The 21,404-nt window shown below is 43.6% G+C and overlaps 1 long non-coding RNA gene across 1 annotated transcript in view; it reads right to left on the bottom strand.

Moving 5' to 3' along the window:
* Nucleotides 1-4,454: 4,454 nt before the first annotated feature.
* LOC125639652 (uncharacterized) overlaps nt 4,455-21,404 on the bottom strand; it is a 152,454-nt gene continuing 135,504 nt past the window's right edge. Inside the window, exon 4 of the long non-coding RNA XR_012669406.1 lies at nt 4,455-4,791. This is a non-coding gene — a long non-coding RNA (uncharacterized LOC125639652). The remainder of the gene's footprint in view (nt 4,792-21,404) is intronic.

Raw genomic sequence — 21,404 nt, 5'->3', positions numbered from 1 at the left:
AATTGCTTGTAGCAAAGATGGGTCCTCTTAAAACCGTTAACTAAAACAAGGTTACAATAAGCAGCTCTTCCATGCCATTCAGAGGTCACCATTCCCAGATCACCCACTCCAGCTCCAGTAACCACTGTAGCAGTTCCATTAGCCTCCATTCCCAGGTCCTACTCCCTGAGAGTTCTACAACCTGTTTTGCTAACCCCAGTCAGGACTTCCAGGAGAGGGCTCCCTACAGTGTTTCACTCCCCCAGGAGTATTATTTTGGGGACGTTCTGTGGCCTTTTTTATACAAACTAGATGATTGCAGTGGTCCCTTCTGACCTTGGAATCTATAAATCTAGGAGGGCTCCCTGTAGCTTTATACTCGCCAGGCCTCCTTGTCTGCGAGTCTGACCCCTGTTCCTCAGGACCTCCCTCCAGAGTCAACCCCTTGCTTCTGGGTATGGCTTACAGTGCCCACATTGGTTCTTCCCTTCATTCCTAGGGGCCATGCATAAGCCTTCCTACAACGTGGCAGGGTGCCCTAGCTCTAGCCCAAGCCCATGCTTCCAACCATGCTGGTAATGAGTTTTCCACAGAACTCATTACCAGCAGCTCAGTTACTGCTCTCCTGCAGCTCCTCCTCTCAAGCAACTCTCTGCTTCTTCTACCACTCCTCTGTTCTCAAGCAGCTGTCACTTGCCTCCTTCCTGAGTCTTTCAGGCAGTGCTCACCTGCTCCCTTTTCCTCACGGTGCTCTCTGAGGCCTAATTTGGGTCAACTGACCACTCACGGATTCACTGGCCTCTTCTCTCTTAAAAAGACCAGTATCTCCCTATGATAATCCATCATCCTACCATTTGTGCTACCACAGCATCCATTTTTCGGCTTTGTCTCCCCCCCAAAAGTGATTCTCCAAAAGTATTGCAAACCTAAATTGCACCTAATGTGTGACTGATATCCATGCCATCTGTGAGGTAAATTACTAAAATAAATTCCCTGACAAGAGTGTCCAGACTTCTGACAGTCCCTAATTAAGCAATCTCTCTTGCTAAATCCACAGAGATAGTCATCCAATAAGCCAAGCAGTAACAAAACACCTGTTCTACACATTCAAGTTCTTAGGCAAGTTCCAAAAACAATAGGCTGCATTATGGCATGGCTGTAACAACTCCAGCGTTAAGGTTGAAGCTGGCTTCCCTTTATAAATCCTGTTTTTAAACTCTTCCCCTGCAACTTCTGCACATACAAACCCATCTTTCCGAAATTTCACATGCTGCATTTCAGCTGAGGCTGGAGTCTTCCTGAGAGGGGTTTTGTTTGTTTATTTTAGTTTTGTTTAAAAAAAAATTGTTTCAAAGTCAGTGTTTAGAAAATATTCCTGCCTGGTATTTTGGTATATTTTCCTAACATTTCAGATTTTTTTTTTCATTGTACCTCCAAAAGGACGCAATCTACCAACTCATAACATATTTTATTGGCCTTGCTGATGTTAAATACCTTTAATAGTTAAGCTGAAGGAATGAGGGGAGAAGGGATTTTTTTAAATATTAAGAGTGGTTTAAAAAGGCATACAGCTATATAGATCAGTATCATTCTCTCTCACACACACACACTTGTTAAAGACAATGAAGGTGGCTCAAGTATGTTCTCTCAACACCAGCAAGGAAATCCTGACATTGCCAGTCTCCAGCCATTATCCCACTGCCATCATTCCTCTCCACTATATGGATGTGCCAATTCTCTAACATGATCAACTTAATGTTAATAACACTGACACCCGCAGTGTTATTACATGGGCCAGATCCTGTGAAGGGATGAGTTCCTGGACCTCCCACTGAGTGAAATTAAGGTAGAACATGCATATCTGAGCTCCATATATGCTTGTAAGAAACTAAATTTGTTTGAATATCACCTGTGTTAACACAGAGATAAAATTTAAAGCTAATTACAGTTAAAATCCTTTCCCAGTGTTAATGACTTCAGAAGATATCTATGAAGAAATTCAATGGAGTGGTAAGTTTAAGAACAGTCTTTATTTGCATTTCACAGAACAAACTCAAGATAACCATAATTCTTTCACTTCATCCTTGCCCCTCTCAAAGCCTTGCCATTAATCAGAGATTTTCTCTGCACTGCTACAAAAAGCTGCATTACCATCGGATAGCTAGTGCTCATCAGCTCTTCCTCTGTAAAATCTCAGTGGAGACAAGGTACTGTAATTTTAAATAGTGTTTCATTGGACCCGATTCATGATTTTTAAATGTTTTGGAGTTGACAACTTAAATTTCTATGCAAGCAGATATCAAGAAACATGAGCTCTAGCCCTGGCTCTGACATGACTTTCCTAAGGAAACAGAATTAATGTCATTTAACCTCAGTGCTGCAGGTACCCCATCTGCAGAATGAGCATACTTACTCACAGGAGTGCTGAGAGATTTCATTATCCAGCTGCTATTTGTAAAATGCTTTAGAAAGGAAAGGAGGGTGGGGGGAGAGGAAATGGAAGCAGTATCAATAAGAAACCAGCAGCCAGGCCATTAATCCTGTTGTGGGATCTCAAAGCTGTGCTTGAGGGGTATAAAAAGGGTGCACATCTCACAAATCTTGTGAGACAGCCTTGGAATGTTGCTTGCTTGTGGTGGCAGCTGAAGCAGGACCTGCAGGCTGTGTCACTGGGGCTGTCAAGGTTCCTCCCCCACTCTGAACTCTAGGGTACAGATGTGGGGACCTGCATGAAAACCTCCTAAGCTTACTTTTACCAGCTTAGGTTAAAACTTCCCCAAGGTACAAATTAATTTTATCCTTTGTCCTTAAAATATCCACTGCCACCACCAAACTCTAACTGGGTTTACTGGGAAACATAGTTTAGACACGTCTTTCCCCCCAAAATCCTCCCAACCCTTGCACCCCACTTCCTGGGAAAGGTTTGGTAAAAATGCTCACCAATTTGCATAGGTGACCACAGACCCAAACCCTTGGATCTGAGAACAATGAAAAAACATTCAGTTTTCTTACAAGAAGACTTTTAATAGAAATAGAAGTAAAGGAATCACCCCTGTAAACCCAGGATGGTAGGTACCTTACAGGATAATTAGATTCAAAACATAGAGAATCCCTCTAAGCAAAACCTTAAGTTACAAAAAAGACACACAGACAGAAATAGTCATTCTATTCAGCACAATTCTTTTCTCAGCCATTTAAAGAAATCATAATCTAACGCATACCTAGCTAGATTACTTACTAAAAGTTCTAAGACTCCATTCCTGGTCTATCCCCGGCAAAGCAGTATATCAACAGACACACAGACCCTTTGTCTCTCTCCCTCCTCCCAACTTTTGAAAGTACCTTGTCTCCTCATTGGTCATTTTGGTCAGGTGCCAGCGAGGTTACCTTTAGCTTCTTAACCCTTTACAGGTGAGAGGATTTTTCCTCTGGCCAGGAGGGATTTTAAAGGGGTTTACCCTTCCCTTTATATTTAAGGGGCTAATGTGACAGAGTGGCTGCAATCGACCTGCAAGGCTTGGAAGGTTTTGTGGCTCAATGAAAAAACATCTCTGTAGCTTTAAAGGCTCTCCAACAGATGAGAGGTTTGAGCTGAAAATCTGCCCTCCCTCCCACTTTTGTAGCGGAACGGAGGTAGAACCAACGTACGTTGGGAGTAGAGAAGAGAAAGCAGATAGGACAGAATTGAAACTGTGTTAAATGCTCTTTGGAAAAGTTGTCAAAGGTAGTGTCCTGTGCCATCACAACAAAGATGGCCACTTCCTTTATTTACCAGGAAGCGTAGACTGTTAAGAGACAGCCATTTTAAATTATACTTGAATGAACATAGAAGTAACAGTTCTTGTGATAACATTGTCTAACTGTATTGAACTCTTAGCTATATGTAGATGATAGGTGCCCTCAAAACACCTAAAATACAGTAGATTAGATATGGATCTATGGATTTTCTAATTTCTGCAGAACTGATGCTAGTTTGCATAAAAGCCAAATCCCTAGATGTAGGGGAGTCACAAAATTAAGGTCTGGGTTAGGATCCAGAAAATCATGTTTTACCACTTTGTAAAGAGATTTGAGGACTATGGACAGAAAAACCACTGTACAATTGCTAATATTGTATTATTATTATGACTACAATACTATCTTCCTCTCCCAAGTGTTGGAAGCATTCAAACGGGGACTTGGTTCTGGCTTATCTCTCCTACAAACCAAAACATACGCAGGTACCTTACTGAGAGATTTAAACAATTGTTTCAGAGTAGCAGCTGAATTAATCTGTATCCGCAAAAAGAAAAGGAGTACTTGTGGCACCTTAGAGACTAACAAATTTATTTGAGCATAAGCTTTCGTGAGCTACAGCTCACTTCATTGGATGCATTCAGTGGAAAATCCGAAGAAGTGAGCTGTAGCTCACGAAAGCTTATGCTCAAATAAATTTGTTAGTCTCTAAGGTGCCACAAGTCCTCCTTTTCTTTAAACAATTGTGTAATGGACAAGACGAGGTGGGAAAACCCCTGCAGCGTTTGGGAGTTAATATGAAATGTTTAATACAAGAAAGTTTATATTTCTGTGTTCATGTTCTAAGTATAAACCATATATTGTGCTGGAGTTGATAAAACCAGAACAGCAGTAGATAGAAATAAGTCTATTTAGCAATAAAAATTAAATTTTCATATGTTTGAAACACCTAATTTTACAGACAGTGTCACACTACAATGAGACCTACTTGTCTTCCATTTTCAGATCCTCTGTTTCATGTGCAGTCCGTTCATCTTCAAGAAAGAGACTATTTGACCTCTGTGGCTGCTGTTCATTCTGCAGGGAAAATGTAGAGATACAGAATTTCATCATCAGATGACTTTAAATAAAGGATGCTATACATAGAATAAACGGTGAGGGTTAAATCCAGACTCTGATAATGTATGAGGAAGTTAATCTCTTATTGCAGGTTGCTGACAGGCTCTAGGTTATCATGTCTGTAAAACACATTATATATGATTTCACCAAGGTATAAAACTACCAATGGCCTCTAAAAAAAGGACACACTAGTAATAAGAGGGATACGGAATCTTTTCTGGTCTTTTCCTGTATCTCTTTCCTCTTGCTGGAGTATTAGCCAGAAATTACTTATTACTTTCCCATACACTCATCTTCATTCGGTTCATCAGGTTCACTTATCAGATCTCTCTGCCCACACTTGAGCTGAGTCTGCCTTTACTGTAAAGAAGAGAAAAGCAAGTTAAGGGTTAGAAACTATTTTAGTAGTAACAGCAAAAGTAGTGTGTCTGGAGACAAGAACAGGGAAAACTTAAGAGTCAGGACTCCTGGGTTCTATTTATGCCATAACTGGCAAGCTTGCCTTTCACCAAAAGAAGATCGTCCAATAAAAGATATTACTTCACCCACTTTGTCTCTCTAATATCCTGGGACCAACTTGCATTCAATACTACTGCAATATACTGTGATACTAAGCAACTCATATAATCACTGCTATTTAGTTGTCCCCCCCCCATCTATAAAATGGGAATCTTCTACTCTTCCCGGCCTCACAGGTGTGCTGCAATCTCTATTAATGTTTGTATATGCTCAGAGATCCTTGGAGATGCCACATAAACAGGGGAATCTCAAGTCTGAGTTATTTTACCTCCATATTTGACACTGGTACAACCACTACTGGAATACTGTGTCCAGGTCAGATGTCCACAATTCAAGAGGGATGTTGATAAACTGGAGAGGATTCAGAGAAAAGACCCACAAATGAATAAAGCATTAGAAAACATGTTTTACAGGGATAGACTCAAAGAGCTCACTCTATGTAGATTAACAAAGAGAAGGTTAAGTGGTGACTTGATTACAGTCTATAAATATCTACATGGAGAACAAATATTTAGCAATGGGCTCTTCAACCTAGCACAGAAAGGTACAACACAATCCAATGGCTGGAAGTTGAAGCTAAACAAAATCAGACTGGAAACCACCATAATTTAAAAACAAAAACAAAAACGGTAACAGTAAGTAACCACTGGAACAATTTATCAAGGGTCATGGTGGATTCTCCATCACTGACCATTTTTAAATCAAGATTGAATGGTCTAGAAGCTCAGCACTAGGAATTATTTATGGGAAGTTCTATGGCCTGTTCTATATAGGAGGTCAGAGTAGATGATTACAATGGTCCCTTCTGGCCTTGAAATCTATGAAGGTGTGTGAGAATGCTGGCAAAAGCACTATTGAGTTCCTGGGGGGAACTAACAGCCCCTCTCCCAGCATAAGCTGAGAAGCCACTGAGCTCAGGGCTCTGATGAGATCAGGGGACGACTAATGAAAAACAGGGACAGGAGTGAGGTCATAGGGTCAAAGTCAAGGGGTCCAGAGTGGGACACCAAGCAGAGAACCCTGGACAGTACTCCTCCAAAGGCATCCAGGGAGCCAGTGGACGCAGCTCAGAGGAACTGTGCCTGGATACATGACCTGAGGGAGGAGCAGAAATAGGCCCCACAGCCGCAGAGCGCCTCCCCATCCAGCATCTTCTTCCTGGTATGATGGATGGCTGCCTTGGCCAACACCACAGGGAGGTTGATGAAAGTCTTCTGACTTCATGGGGCCATCGATGGGGTGAGTGTACATCAGGAGGTGCAAGGAAAAGTGCAGCTGGAACCGAAAGAGAAAGTTCTGGAGGAGCCGGAAGAGGGACTCGATGTAAATGTGCACCAGGGTCTCCCTCATGCAGCAAGAGAGGTGTCAGGAATGGGATGAAACAACTCAGGTACATGACCATGCTCATGACTCCATGAAGGAGCCACCAATTCATATCCTCTGTCGGCCAGGGTGGAATACAGACTGGTCTACCGGGGCTGCCCACCATGAGCCAAGATTGGGAGGGCAGGGGAGAACATTGGATCCATCCCCCACGTGTCATATCAGTATGGGGGCAGATTTCTCCCTGCAGAGGAACGTTGGGGATGGGAGGCGAGGGGTGACACCAGGAGCTCTGTGCCTGCTGGGCAGTTTCCCCCACGTGGTCTGTGTAAGGGGAGGACAGCAAAGCAGCTCCTGATGCACAGAGCCTGACATTGCTGCTCACCACCCCTCCCGGGAGCACAGAGGAATGATGTGGGGGAGGGGCTGCCAGTCAGTTTCTCCACGTGAGCTGTGTGAGGGGAGGGCAGGAGTGCAGCAACCCTCCAGCAGAGATCTAGCTGGTGGCCGTTTTCGACAAAAGTCAGGAGGCTGAGCTGCTTCCCAACTCAGGTGAGTTCTCAGCTGCAAGTCCCAGATGTTTTGTTTAGGGTGGTTTTTTTTGGGGGGGGGGGGGGGGGGGCTGGGGGCAGGGGAAGGAGAGAGAAGAGGCAGACAGGACTTCCCCTGCAGGGATCCACAGGGGAGAGCTCAAACCCCTCCACAGGAAACTCCCCAGTCTCCAGGTAGCTCTGCACCCCCCACTCCGCTTCCCACCTCCATCACTCCTTAGCTACTGGAGGTAGGAGTCACTGTATGGGGAGCTGCCCACCCCCCCCCCCAGCTACCCAACCCCCATGCAGCTGGATTCCCCACCCCCAGAACCATCCCCCACCCAGCCCTCCCACACTTGAATCCCCACCAAACAGACTCCCCCTAGTATCCAATGCCCCCGCCCCCATTGCCACACACCTGGATCCCCTACCAAGTCTAAACCCCGCCCCACCTCTTGCCCCTACAAATACAGAAGTCAAACTATACCTATACCACAGGTGGTAGAAGGTCCTGCCACTTGGTGTTGGGGTGGGACACACTACAATGAGGAAATGATGGGTATGGAGCACAAGCGCATACTCCTGTTTCCTGAGTGCAGCTCAGAAACAAGCCAGCTGAAGGTCATGCAGCTGGCTTGGGTGGTGCAGAGAGGATGGCCGGGGGGCTCACACCCAATGATGATGTCTGGAAGGCACAGGTAAGGGGTGAACAGGAAGCTCTCTCCCACAGGACCCGCTCAAGCAAGACCCATGAGGAGGGAAGTAAGACTGCCCTCGCCTCCTGGAGTATGCGCTGGGGGACACAAGGAGTGAAGAGCCGCATGTACCTGCTGAGTACCGGGGATCCACCCAGTCCCCCCAGTCATAGCCCAGGAGGTCTCCAATCCTGGTCCAAAGCCAGGACCAGTCTCCGGTGCACCAAGGGGGACTCCACCACCTGCACACTGAATTGGGGGTTGTGTAGGAGGCACAGAGCATGCCCAACAGCTCCAAGCCCAGCCACTCAGCATCAGTCAATGCCAGAATGGGCACAGCGACCTCAAGCAGGGTGCCTACATGGTTGGGCAGGTGGATGAGCCTAGGGACACCCTGAAAGCGGGAGCAGGAATTGCACCCCAGGAAAGGGGGAGAAAGGAGAGGGTGCTCTGAAAGTCATTGTCCAGACCAAGGCCTGCTGGCAAGGGGCTGTCCTCCCCATGGATAACTGGGGTCAGACACAGGGCCTTGATCTCCTCAAATATGGAGTACAGGTCCCTGCCCACCACAAGGGAGTTCTCCCAGTCAGCGACCAAGACTATATCCACCTCTGCATCGACAGAGGCACAGATAACAAAGAGGTGAGGGTTGCCTCCTCAGGAAGGGTCTCCAAGTGTGTGGGGGGGCACGGAGGAGCAACACCACCCCCTTCTGCTGCTATGATCTCCTCAGCTAACTCCACACGTTGGAACGTGCCAGGAGGCACAGTGAAAGGCTCGGCAGGGGCTGCCCTCTTCACAGTCTTATGGGACAGTGGGGTACCAAAAAGAAAAAGATGATAAAAAGCTGCAGAGGGGTGGATGGGCAAACAAAGTGGGTGGGGGGGGGGGGTCACCAGCCTACCACAGCTAGGGGAAGGGAAATCCCAGGGGGAGGTGGGAGGGTACATGCGTTTGCAAAGAGAAGTCACTACCACCCCTGCTGATTGAGTCCCAGGTAGAAGCAGGATCAAGGCAAGCAGCCAGGCCAGGGAGTGGAGGCACTCCCAGATGAGTGGCCACTCATCACTCCCCTTGCAACAGCAGCAGCAACCACCACAGGCCCAGGAGATAGCAAAGATGACAAAGTTACTCAGTCCAACAGGTTTCAGAGTAACAGCCGTGTTAGTCTGTGTTTGCAAAAAGAAAAGGAGTACTTGTGGCACCTTAGAGACTAACCAAAGCACCCTCTCCACTGTGCTCTGCAGTAGAAGCATCTCCTCCTCCTTGAGGTCAGCAGCAGGGCTCCCAGGCCACAGCAACCAGGGAGACAGCAAGAGGGGTTCTAGCTAGTGGGGCTGTTACACCCTGGGCAACAGCTGTTGTGCTAGCACTCTGATCACTGCAACTCTAATTATTCTGTCTACAGCAAACCTCATTAAGGAGAGCTGTGCCAAATTGGCAGGCTGAAGACACCTAAGAGGCTAATTAAGCCATTAGCCAGAGAATACAAAAGGCACAGGAAGGAAGTAGGAAAAGGGGGAAGCAAAGAGCATATGAACTCTTCTCCTATTCCCCTCCACCTTGGGTTGGGGCGGTTACATAGTGTGTAAGAATGGTGGCCACTAATACTATAAATAAACTACATTAAATGTTTTACCAGCATAAGAGGTCTTAGTGTTTGTGGACTTGAGCAGAGGTTGGACCGAACACGAGATACCATTAAAAACAAACCACTATTCTTGCAAAATATACAAATAATACACTAGAACACCACATGCAACACACTACAAATACAGCAAAATAAAATACAAATGCATCAAGTACACCACTAACTTGTAAGAGCACATTAAGGAAAGGCCTAAAAATCACACCACTGGGAATTGATCAGCTGCCTCCCGAGTCCCCATTAATGACCTGAAGTTGCTCTGCATGAAACCATGCCCCAGTTTCCCTGCTTCTTTAGCTCAGGGTCCCTTAAATCAAACAATCAAAGCAACTTTTCTTTGGTTCAGCAATACCCATCCTTGGGGCTGGATTTATTAAAATAAACTCATTCCCAAAACAAAGCCAAAATACCCATCACGTACATGCTTCCAGTCTTTCCCACGGGGCGCCTTTCAAACCTTCCCTGCCTGAAACCTTTTCCCTGAATTCTCAGGGTTCCCTGCTGGAGTCTACTTGCTCCAACGGTCTTCCCCTGCCATCCCTTTACACCAGGCCACCCCGTTACACCTACTCTCCTCATTTTGTCATCACTGCCATGACATCAAAGAAATATGACAAGGAGCCTGTGTCATGATATTTCAAGAGTTCAATTTTTTCCAAGTGAGAATCTGAAGAGATGGAGTGGAAATATCATGAGAATTATTCCCATGGTGTTTCTCACATTAGAAAACTAAAATAAATCCACATCAGCTGCTGGGCATGGTTGTGCCTCAGTTTCAAACCAAATATCTTCTAAGCAAAGATTTGGAGGGTTAAGAGTTTTTTTGTCCACTTCTCCATTATTTAGTAGACCAGTGGGTCTAAAGTCTGAACAAAACAGACTCTCTCTGTCCTTCTTGGGTATAAACAAGTCCATGCTCATGTTTCTGAGAAACTGAGCTTCTTGGGAAGGTCACATATGGACATCTGACTTATGGGCTAAGATAAAGGAGAGAACGTTTTATCCTCACTGAATACCAAGTATAATGTATTAGTCAGTGAGATTTCTTCATGTAAAGGTATCTCTGTGTTTGAAGATGTACAGAATCCATAAGTCCTCCAAAGAAGGTATCAACTTAGATTTTAGTGCTTTGGGAAAGAGACTGTGAAAGTTTCTTTCTGTTTTTGTTCAGCATCTAGCACAATGGGGTATTGGTCCATGCTAGGGTTCCGCCTCCTAGGTACTACCACAATACAAATAATAATAATAATAGCCTTATGTACACAGATGACTTGGGATGAGTGTAGCCAGATGTAGACCATTCCAACAGCCTGTGCTTACAGAGAGATTTTTGGGAAGGAGTCTGTCTAGAGTTGTCTATTGAAAATTGGTAGGTTTCTCTTGAAGTCCAGTGTTTCTCCCTGTTCTGGAAGTCCAGGTCTGTTCCCAAGCAGCAGTATACTAAGAAGCTACACTGATTAGATCTACTATTATTTCATGACCTTCAGGATGCTGATGTTAAGTGGTGTGTAATACATCAACCCAGTTTCTTTTTAGCTTTTTCAGACTCTTCTCCAGAGTGCTTCCAAAGTGAACTTTATTGGAACAGAAAGAAAGAAATTCAATCCACTCTTAGCACTCAGCTGTTTCCCCCCCATCACCAGGAACACATTTGACTAGTGAAGTTAGGACCAGAGAGGAGTAAAGCACAAAGCTATTATTTCCAGTCAGAGGGTTTGATGCGAAACTACAGAAAAGAGATCTGTGAATTCAGCAGATACAGAGAATGGAAGATGAGATTAAACTGAATTAGACCATGCAAAGTCTTCATTAGTAGTAGTGAATACTGCCAATGAAATGAAGGGAACCTCAATTAGTACATCATACAAAAAAATGAAGTCCCACAGAGTGGCTTAAAATAAGGCATACACTATAGTAGTATAGTGTACACAGGATATTAGGGTAAGAGAGAGAGACTACATCCAGCCCTGATTAAAAGTATTTGTAATCAAGAGCCTGGCTACACTTAGCCTACAGGAGAACATGAAAAGCAGCAGCAAATCTATTAAATAGATAGTGTACAAACACAAATACTTAGTAATAAGCAACTAAATTGGCAATAATGCAACAAAGTATGTATTTGTGCAAAAATTATTTTTGAGCCTTTCCTAATTGGTTTGGTGTTATTAATTATTGCTTTGAAGCTTATTATTGATTGAGAACAGCAAGTTAGGAAACATTTGGGATCTAGTCAGAGCAGTTATGTACTCCTTGCCTGACCCCACTGAGTGGGGTGGTGCATCAGATTAACAATGCCCTCCGTGGCCAAGCATGGCACAGCCTCCAGGTTCACATGGCCTAGCTGGGCAGTCAGCCTATTCCTGATACCCAGAAGTCTGAAAACCTTTCTTCACTCCCAAATCCACCAGGGGTTAGCAGGGAAACCCAGGCCCTCCCACTCTACTGGGTTCCAGCTCAGGGCCCTTGAGCTAGATAATCTGGATCGGGGTTCATTGATTCTGACAGTGCCCTGAGTGCCTTCCTACCTGCCCCTGGGTCTCTGCAGGCTCTCCAGTATGTCGGTCAGTTCATACCCTTCTGAACTGTTGTCTCTGGGCGGCTCTTTAGCAGTTTGCTGACAGGAGCATCTTTCTCTACCCTGTTCACTGCTCTGTAGCCACCCCCCACCCTTCAGTTTCCCAGTCCTTTTAACCTCCCAGCTGCTGTGATACTGCCAAACAGCAGTAGCTGACTATGCCTGTATTAACCCTTTGGTTGCTGGGTTAGCGTGGGGTACATATATCCCATGATAAACCCCTACAGACAGAAGCACTAGGTGGCAGAAGTACAATCCAGAGTGCCACTTTCATTTTTGTGCAGGAAGGGGAGATATTATGCTTATTAGTATTTATTATTTGTATTTCCACCACACCTAGGAGCCCCAGTCATGGACAGCGACGCCATTGTGCTAGGCACTGTACTAACAGGGAACAAAAAGACAGTCCCTGCCCCAAAGCTCTTACAATCTAATTAGGACCTTAGATTATTAATCAACCTCTTCTTTGATGCTCTGCTAATTTAAACAATAGGAAAATGAGGGCAAATCATCTAATACCCTACAATGAAAAAGAAGCAGTAGTTACACTTTCCTTTAACATCAGAGATTATAGCCAAATTGCTCCTCTTAGCTAGAACCTGAACAGTTTTAAATTTCCTCTTCTGGCAAAGTTTCTGTGTGTGTGTGTGTGTGTGCGTGCGCTTTCCTGTTACATTTATTTCTCAGAAGATCTAAGGGTCTTTCCTCATTATGCTAATTCTTGCTATCTGTTGATCTTGGAGTGAAGGGGAAAATAATTTTCTTTTGTGATGTATTTGTTCCCATGAGACAACTGCAAAAAGAAAATCTACCCATATCATAAATTAGAGAATAGAGATGGAGATCTTTGTTCCAATTTGATACAGCTAGGTCAGAAATAACTTGGAGTTATCTTCCCTCCTCATAAGTAGAGTCTTAATTTTCTCTCAAAATGTTTAGCTAAAAACCTAAAGAAGAGAGCTGTCTAACTTGGAAGCTTATCTCCCTCTCAATCAAAAGTTGGCCCAATAAAAGATATAACCTCACACTCTTTGTCCCGTTAGCTATGAATATGAAAGGTATGAACATTTGAGCCTGTGCCATAGTGTATGTGCAATAGAAAACAGAATCAGTTTAAACAAGAATGCCCTGCACAGTTGTGTACTAAAATGCCTAATCAGCTGAACTGCTTTAAGCGCAGGAGAACTTTTACATAGGCCCAAATACTCAGATAATTAGGCACAAAGGTTCAGAGTTCAGAATTCCTGAATCCTATTCCAACCTTTGTTGCCATTTTAAATAGTATTTTACATTTACCTGGCATTTTGTGAGCATGGCCTAGACTGCACCTCACTCCTACCAAGTTGGTAAATATCATTAGCCCCATTTTCTAAACGCAGTAAGTAAAGTGCAGAGACATTAAATCCCGGATTTTCAAAAGTGTTCATTTATTTTTGGATGTTTAACGTGAGTTGTACTGTCAGGGAGACTGAGTACTCACAGGAAGTGAATGACAATGAAAAACAAAATAAGAAAAGATGCAGAGAAGCAGTTAATTTTTAGGCTCTGCTGCAAGGGAACACTGAAATAGTTTTTACTGTCCCTAGGTTTTCCCGTCCCCAGGTCCAGAGTTCTTTTCTGACCATCCTTAGGTTAGCCTGACAATGTTTTCTTGCTGTCTGGAGAAAAATTCCCTTATGTCTCATTCAATCCGCTTATCAAGTCCTAGGTCTTAGAGTTCATTATCATCTCACTGTGAGATCAACATTTTAGTGTTTCATCAGGACTACTGTCTGGTGCAAATACCAGTCTTTATCCCTCATTCAAGAATTATTGTTCTCACATTACTCCTGAGATATGGCCCCACCTTCGTGTATCTGAGGCCAGCATTTAACAGGTCATTTTGATCTCCACTCCCTAGAAATTCCCAATAGCCCACTTCCACTTTAATTGAATTGTCTCGTTAGCACTGACCCCTCACTTGGTACGGCAACTCCCATCTTTTTATGTACTGTGTATATATACCTGCCAACTGTATTTTCCACTCCATGCATCTGATGAAGCGGGTTTTAGCCCACAAAAGCTTATGCCCAAATAAATTTGTTAGTCTCTAAGGTGCCACAAGTACTCCTCTTTGTTTCCACTCAGTAAGGTGATTCACTTTTGATTTGCATATCCATTGTTGTTCCTTACAGGAGTTCAGTTAGACCACATCTTCATGCTGGATGTATCCAAATTCTATCCTAGAGGTAGAATGAAGTCATCAGTTTTCCCTTGCCAGGAAATATACATTACTGAAAGACCACAGGACTTCTGTCATAGCCAGTGTCGGTGTTGCTAGTTGGGATTTCTTTTTATGGTCCAGTTCTGGAAGGTTATATAAATCATGTTGTGAGTATATCTTTCCTCTTCAATGAATATAGGTCTTCAGGCACTAGGTTTGTGAATCTGGCAGCTTCTGGAAGCATTATATTCAGTTTTAAATGCCAAAACAAACACACACAAAAACAGAAAATCTATGCTAGTATGTCCTAGGGAAATTTCTTTCAGACATCCAATTTGTCAGTTCAAGCCTGGGTAGGTTAACAAGAATCCCTGTGATTAAGTGTTAGATTTATGACCTGAGATATAAATGATAGATTAAATTTTTCAATTTTGATAAAACCATACATTTTACAAAAGTTGATAACACTTTTTCAAATCCAATCATAATGTAAATCTTTCATGGTTTTAGTTTGGCCATTTAATTATTTATTTTTGCTAGTCCCTAGGTTGAAGATTGCAATTTTCCTCAAAATGATTTGGATAAGAGATCCAATTATATCATTCAGCATGATTCTTGATCTAAAGTTGTCATTAAGACAGAGTGTAAAGTTTCCATGTTCCCAAGTCAGCACTGTAATATTTCTGTAACATCAGTTCCATTCACTGTCATTGTAGTTGATTTCATAAGATGCTTCATGGTATTGTCCCATAAGTGCAAATAATATTTATTTTCCTTGTCCTCTGAAACAAGAAAGATCAATTATTTCTAATACTGTATACTTTATAGCATGTTACCATGTTGTTAATACCATAGCAACATAAGGAAATGACTAAAGAGAAGCTGTCTGCTGAAATATGTGTAAGATAGAAGCCTCATAAACTTACGAACCCTTGACCTGTATGGCTCCAAAAATTCCTGAGCTACCGCATTTCTTCCATAGTTTCATGGAGTTTAAGGCCTTAAGGGACTGTGACAGGTTTCAGTTGGTCCACTGAGCCGCTGGGGGGCGGTGGGGAGCTACTGCCTCACTGGCAGGCCTGGGTCACACCTTTCTGTCACCAGGGAATTAGCTAGAGGGAGGTGCACTGGCCAGGGGAGGCAGGTGGAACAGGCATGGGAGCGCCGGCCAGAGTCTGAAGCGCGCCCCTCCGCCCGGGGAGCGCCGGCCAGAGTCTGTAGCGCGCCCCTCCGCCCGGGGAGCGCCGGCCAGAGTCTGTAGCGCGCCCCTCCGCCCGGGGAGCGCCGGCCAGAGTCTGTAGCGCGCCCCTCCGCCCGGGGAGCGCCGGCCAGAGTCTGAAGCGCGCCCCTCCGCCCGGGGAGCGCCGGCCAGAGTCTGAAGCGCGCCCCTCCGCCCGGGGAGCGCCGGCCAGAGTCTGAAGCGCGCCCCTCCGCCCGGGGAGCGCCGGCCAGAGTCAGTGGCGTTGTCGGGATTCTGCTACCCTAGGCGGGTGGGCCGGGGTAGGGGAACACAGGCCCACCCAACTCCACTGCGTTCCAGCCCAGAGCCCTGACAGTGGTGGGAGGAGAGGGTCCCGCCACTGGGTCAGCAGGGAGCCATCCGTAACATGCTGAGCAAATAGACCCACCGCACCGTGCAGCTCTGCCCCTGGGCTACTTCCTACCCGGTCTTTCAAGCGGGTCCCTCTGGTCCCTCCAGCTCGTCAGGGTATTCAGCTGCTGGCAGCTCCAGCTCCCCGTCCGCATCAGGCCCACGCTAGCCTGGGTCACTGCCTGGCTCCTCCAGTTCCTCCGGGTACTCAGGGGCTAGCAGCCCTGGTAGCCCCAGTCCTTCCTCCAGGTCAGGTTTCTCCTGGTCCAGGGCCTCCCCTGGCTCGGCAGCAGGGTCTGAAGGGAGCAGCCTGTGTCTGTCTCCCTCCCTGGTGCTGCCCTGACTGGGCTAAGGGCCCCGCCCTTTGTACTTCCTGTTCCAGCCCTCCCCTTCTGGGGTTGGAGTAAGCTTGGTCTGGCCCCACCCACTCAGGCTGAGAGAGTGGCTCTTTACCCTCTGGTTCGGAGGGAAGCCACCCTGGCTCCCTACAGGACCATCAGATCATCTAGTTGGACCTGCATATCACAGGCCATCAAATTCCACCCAAGTACCCTTATCCTGAGCCAAATGACTTGAGTTCAACCAAAAATTCTAGGCTTCAGGAGACTATCATGTGCCACTATCATGAGAGAACAGGAGAGATCGATGTGCCAGCAATGCTCAAGGCCCCTGTGATGGCAGAGAATCAATTAGGTGAGATATGCCCAGATGATCATAGCAGCAGTCTATAAAACTATAGAAACCTAGGAATTGGCATCTTTGATCAGACCCATGGTTCAGCTAGTCCTTTATCCTGTCTCCAACAGTGACTAATACCAGATGTTTTACAGGAAGACCAAAACAGACTGTGAAGAACTTCAAAAAGATCTCACAAACCTAAGTGATGGGGCAACAAAATGGCAAATGAAATTTAATCTGGATAAATGTAAAGTAATGCACATTGGAAAAAATAACACCAACTATACAGACAATATGATGGGGGCTAATTTAGCTACAACTAATCAGGAGAAAGATGTTGGAGTCATCATGGATAGTTCTCTGAAGACGTCCACACAGTGTGCAGCAGCAGTCAAAAAAAGCAAACAGGATGTTAGGAATCATTTAAAAAGGGATAGAGAATAAGACTGAGAATATCTTACTGCCCTTATATAAATCCCTGGTATGCCCACAACTTGAATACTGCATACAGATGTGGTCCCCTCATCTCAAAAAAGATATACTGGCATTAGAAAAGGTACAGAAAAGGGCAACTAAAATCATTATGGGGTTGGAACGGGTCCCATATGAGGAGAGATTAAAGAGACTAGGACTTTTCATCTTGGAAAAGAGGAGACTAAGGGGGGATATGATAGAGGTATATAAAATCATGACTGGTATGGAGAAAGTGAATAAGGAAAAGGTACTTACTTGTTCCCATAATATAAGAACTAGGAGCCACGAAATGAAATGAATGGGCAGCAGGTTTAAAACAAATAAAAGAAAGTTCTTTTTCACACAGTGCACAGTTAACCCGTGGAACTCCTTGCCTAAGGAGGTTGTGAAGGCTAGGACTATAACAGGGATTAAAAGAGAACTGGATACATTCATGGAGTTTTAAGTCCATTAATGGCTATTAGCCAGGATGGGTAACGAATGGTGTCCCTAGCCTCTGTTTATCAGAGGATGGAGATGGATGGCAGAAGAGAGATCACTTGATCATCACCTGTTAGGTTCACTCCCTCTGGGGCACCTGAAATTGGCCACTGTTGGTAGACAGGATACTGGGCTGGATGGACCTTTGGTCTGACCCAGTATGGCCATTTTTATGTTCTTATGTTCCAGAAAGGTGTAAGAAACCCTACAGTAAGGAAAACAACCTAACCCCAGGGAAGGTGTCTTCATAACCCGAATTAGCTAGAGATTGGTTTGTGCCCTGAAGAACAAGGTTTTATATTCTTGGGCGAGGGGGTGGGGGGAGACAGTGGTATTTTTAGTTTTAAACCTTGCTATTGTGATTATGAAAATTCTTGATATTCATATAAATTTCCACTGAATCTTGCTGACGTCTTGGTTGCAGTGATATGCTGTAGCAAGTGTTCCTCAGGCTAAGTGTGTATTTTGCTAAAAAGTATATCCAATTTCACATGAGTAATTTTACAGGATGTACCATATTAATTTTATTATTCATTTATAATTTTACAATCAGTATTATTACCCAAGAAACTTTACCTTCTCTTTGTTTGCTGTAAGGAACGAGGACTTAAAACCTAAAAGTGGCAATTCTTCAACAAAAAAATCTTCAGAAACAGACTCCAACGAGAGACTGCTGAATTGGAATTAATTTGCAAACTGGATACAATTAACTTAGGCTTGAATAGAGACTGGGAGTGGATGGGTCATTAGACAAAGTAAAACTATTTCCCCATGTTTATCCCTCTCTCCCCCCCCTTGCTGTTCCTCAGACCTTCTTGTCAACTGCTGGAAATGGCCCACCTTGATTATCACTACAAAAAGGTCCTTCCCCCCCTCCCCCCCCCCGCTCTCCTGCTGGTAATAGCTCACTTTACCTGATCACTCTGGTTACAGTGTGTATGGTAACACCCATTGTTCCATGTTCTCGATGTATATAAATCTCTCCACTGTATTTTCCACTGAATGCATCCAATGAAGTGAGCTGTAGCTCATGAAAGCTTATGCTCAAATAAATTTGTTAGTCTCGAAGGTGCCACAAGTCCTCCTTTTCTTTTTGCGAAAACTGGCAACGTTTATCTCACTTTAAAGTCAAACCTATAAATCACCCTACATTTTAACTGGTTTCTACCTAAGCCAAATCCATAAACTGTAACTGGCCTGGGTTCACACAAAACTTGCCCTAATTCACTTGAAAAATCAACCAGGCATATTGAAACATTCACAAACTTTCTGTGAACCTGGGAAATTATCAGATAACTGGTTTCATGTTAGGTTCAAAAACAGTTGGCTCAGCTATAGTGAAAAGACCTCTGCATTAGTAGGATGTTGGAAATGAAAACCCGGGGTAGATGAAAGGATGGACACAGATGGCAAATACTGTGTTCTCTCTGTTATAGGCCAACACCTACTGAGGTACCTAAATGATCACTTAACTGAGATCCATCTCTCTGAGTTCCCTAGTTACTTTTCAGATCACTGACTTCAACTGATCATTGATTTCAATGGGCCCTACCCTTTAAATATATCTATTATCACAGAGAGTAACTAAGGGACAGAATCTGCCAGTTGTACTCACACATAATAGTACCTTACTCCCTGTATAATCCCAGTGAAATCATCAGGATTATTCATGGATTAAGCTACAGAATGACTAAAGACAGATGAATAAGGCCCTGAGTGGACAGAGATCCCCATTTCAAATGTAATACAGGAAAGTTAGCATTCTACAAAGAGAAACAAAGCCACAAACATATTTTTAAAAATAAAATATTTGTGTTTTAATTAATCAAGAAATAGGACAGCCACGCTCCCACTGACATTTCATCTCAGTTCTTTTCTTAAGATTTTCATATTTATATCATCAGAATGTATAATCAACACTATGTACAGAATGTATAGGAGAATACGTATAATAACCATGTACTGAAAAAGAAGTACATGAGGCAGTGCTTGACTTTAGGAGAAAATAATTGATGGTTAAAGTTCCTTTCACAATTACCCTTTTTCCCCTTTTTCATTTAGCAGCACTATAGGTGCATTTGCCATAACCATGTAAAGCTTCCCCAGTCATATATTGACAAGATGCACAATAGAGCCCATATGGGAGACATTCCACTGTATGATTTCATTGTGTTTTGTTGCTTGCATAAGGCAGAGTTTGATTCAACTGGCAGATGATACATTTTGGGGTCTGCAATTAAATATGTTTTCAGTCTTTAATGAAATTCAAAGTTTTAAGTTGTATAAAGGAATTAATAGCAAAAAGTGTACTTCCCAAATAGCAATCAACTTGAAAACACATTGCACAAAGTTGTCATACTGAGCACTGCAAGAAGCAGCAATAATTAAAAAGCAGAGAGGACATCGTGCCCCTGTGAGCTACAGTAAATACTCCAAGAATTCATCATCACATCGATATTGGAGCTGCAAGTTTTTAACTAAACAAGTAACTGTAATCCACACATCCATGAAGGCAAAATATTGAAGGTGAGTGATAGAGACAATACCCCAGACTTTAAGGAATGGCAATATGAGCTCTCTGAAACCTTTATTTACATTCTGCATACCTGTTTCAAATATAAATGCTGCTAATGAACAGAAGCTGATTAATTTGTACAAATGAATATTCATGAAATCACCTGGATGTTCATGTTAATTTTTTTTCTGTGGAATGTGACTGCATATGCATAACAAAGCTTTTCTCTTGCCAAGGATACTAAAAGGCTCCATCTAGTATAATAACAGAGTTTGTAATTTGGTTTCTTCAAGTGCAGAATTAAAGAGGTCAACCCCAATTCAGAAAAAAAAATCTATTTTTAAAAATAAACAATATAATACACTTCAGTTATTAATTGTACCTCTTAATCTAGAATGTTTTAAAGGCATTTTGAAATTGACCTAGTATCCTGAAATACAACTGAACAAATGTATCAAACTGGGGTAAAGCAAGGGAGCATTAAGCTTTGAAGATATGGATTTTAAACTAATGTTAAAACTTATATACAGCAGGAATCATTGAAATTCAGCACTACAGTGAGTCTATCTATAAATGTGTTCTTAGGGTGCCAATTGTAATTAATTATATTATCACATCTGTCAAGGTTCCTCCCCCACTCTGAACTCTAGGGTACAGATGTGGGGACCTGCATGAAAAAACCCCCTAAGCTTATCTTTACCAGCTTAGGTCAAAACTTCCCCAAGGTACAAAATATTACACCCGTTATCCTTGGAATGGCCGCTACCACCACCAAACTAATACTGGTTACTGGGGAAGAGCTGTTTGGACGCGTCTTTCCCCCCAAAATACTTCCCAAAACCTTGCACCCCACTTCCTGGACAAGGTTTGGTAAAAAGCCTCACCAATTTGCCTAGGTGACTACAGACCCAGACCCTTGGATCTTAAGAACAATGAACAATCCTCCCAACACTTGCACCCCCCCTTTCCTGGGAAATGTTGGATAAAAAGCCTCACCAATTTGCATAGGTGACCACAGACCCAAACCCTTGGATCTGAGAACAATGAAAAAGCATTCAGTTTTTACAAGAAGACTTTTAATAAAAAATAGAAGTAAATAGAAATAAAGAAATCCCCCCTGTAAAATCAGGATGGTAGATATCTTACAGGGTAATTAGATTCAAAAACATAGAGAACCCCTCTAGGCAAAACCTTAAGTTACAAAAAAGATACACAGACAGAAATAGTTATTCTATTCAGCACAATTCTTTTCTCAGCCATTTAAAGAAATCATAATCTAACACATACCTAGCTAGATTACTTACTAAAAGTTCTAAGACTCCATTCCTGTTCTGTCC

The sequence above is a fragment of the Caretta caretta genome, chromosome 7, assembly GCF_965140235.1.
Source record: "Caretta caretta isolate rCarCar2 chromosome 7, rCarCar1.hap1, whole genome shotgun sequence".
NCBI classification, from domain to species: domain Eukaryota; kingdom Metazoa; phylum Chordata; order Testudines; family Cheloniidae; genus Caretta; species Caretta caretta.
This window is presented reverse-complemented; position numbering and strand designations above follow the sequence as displayed.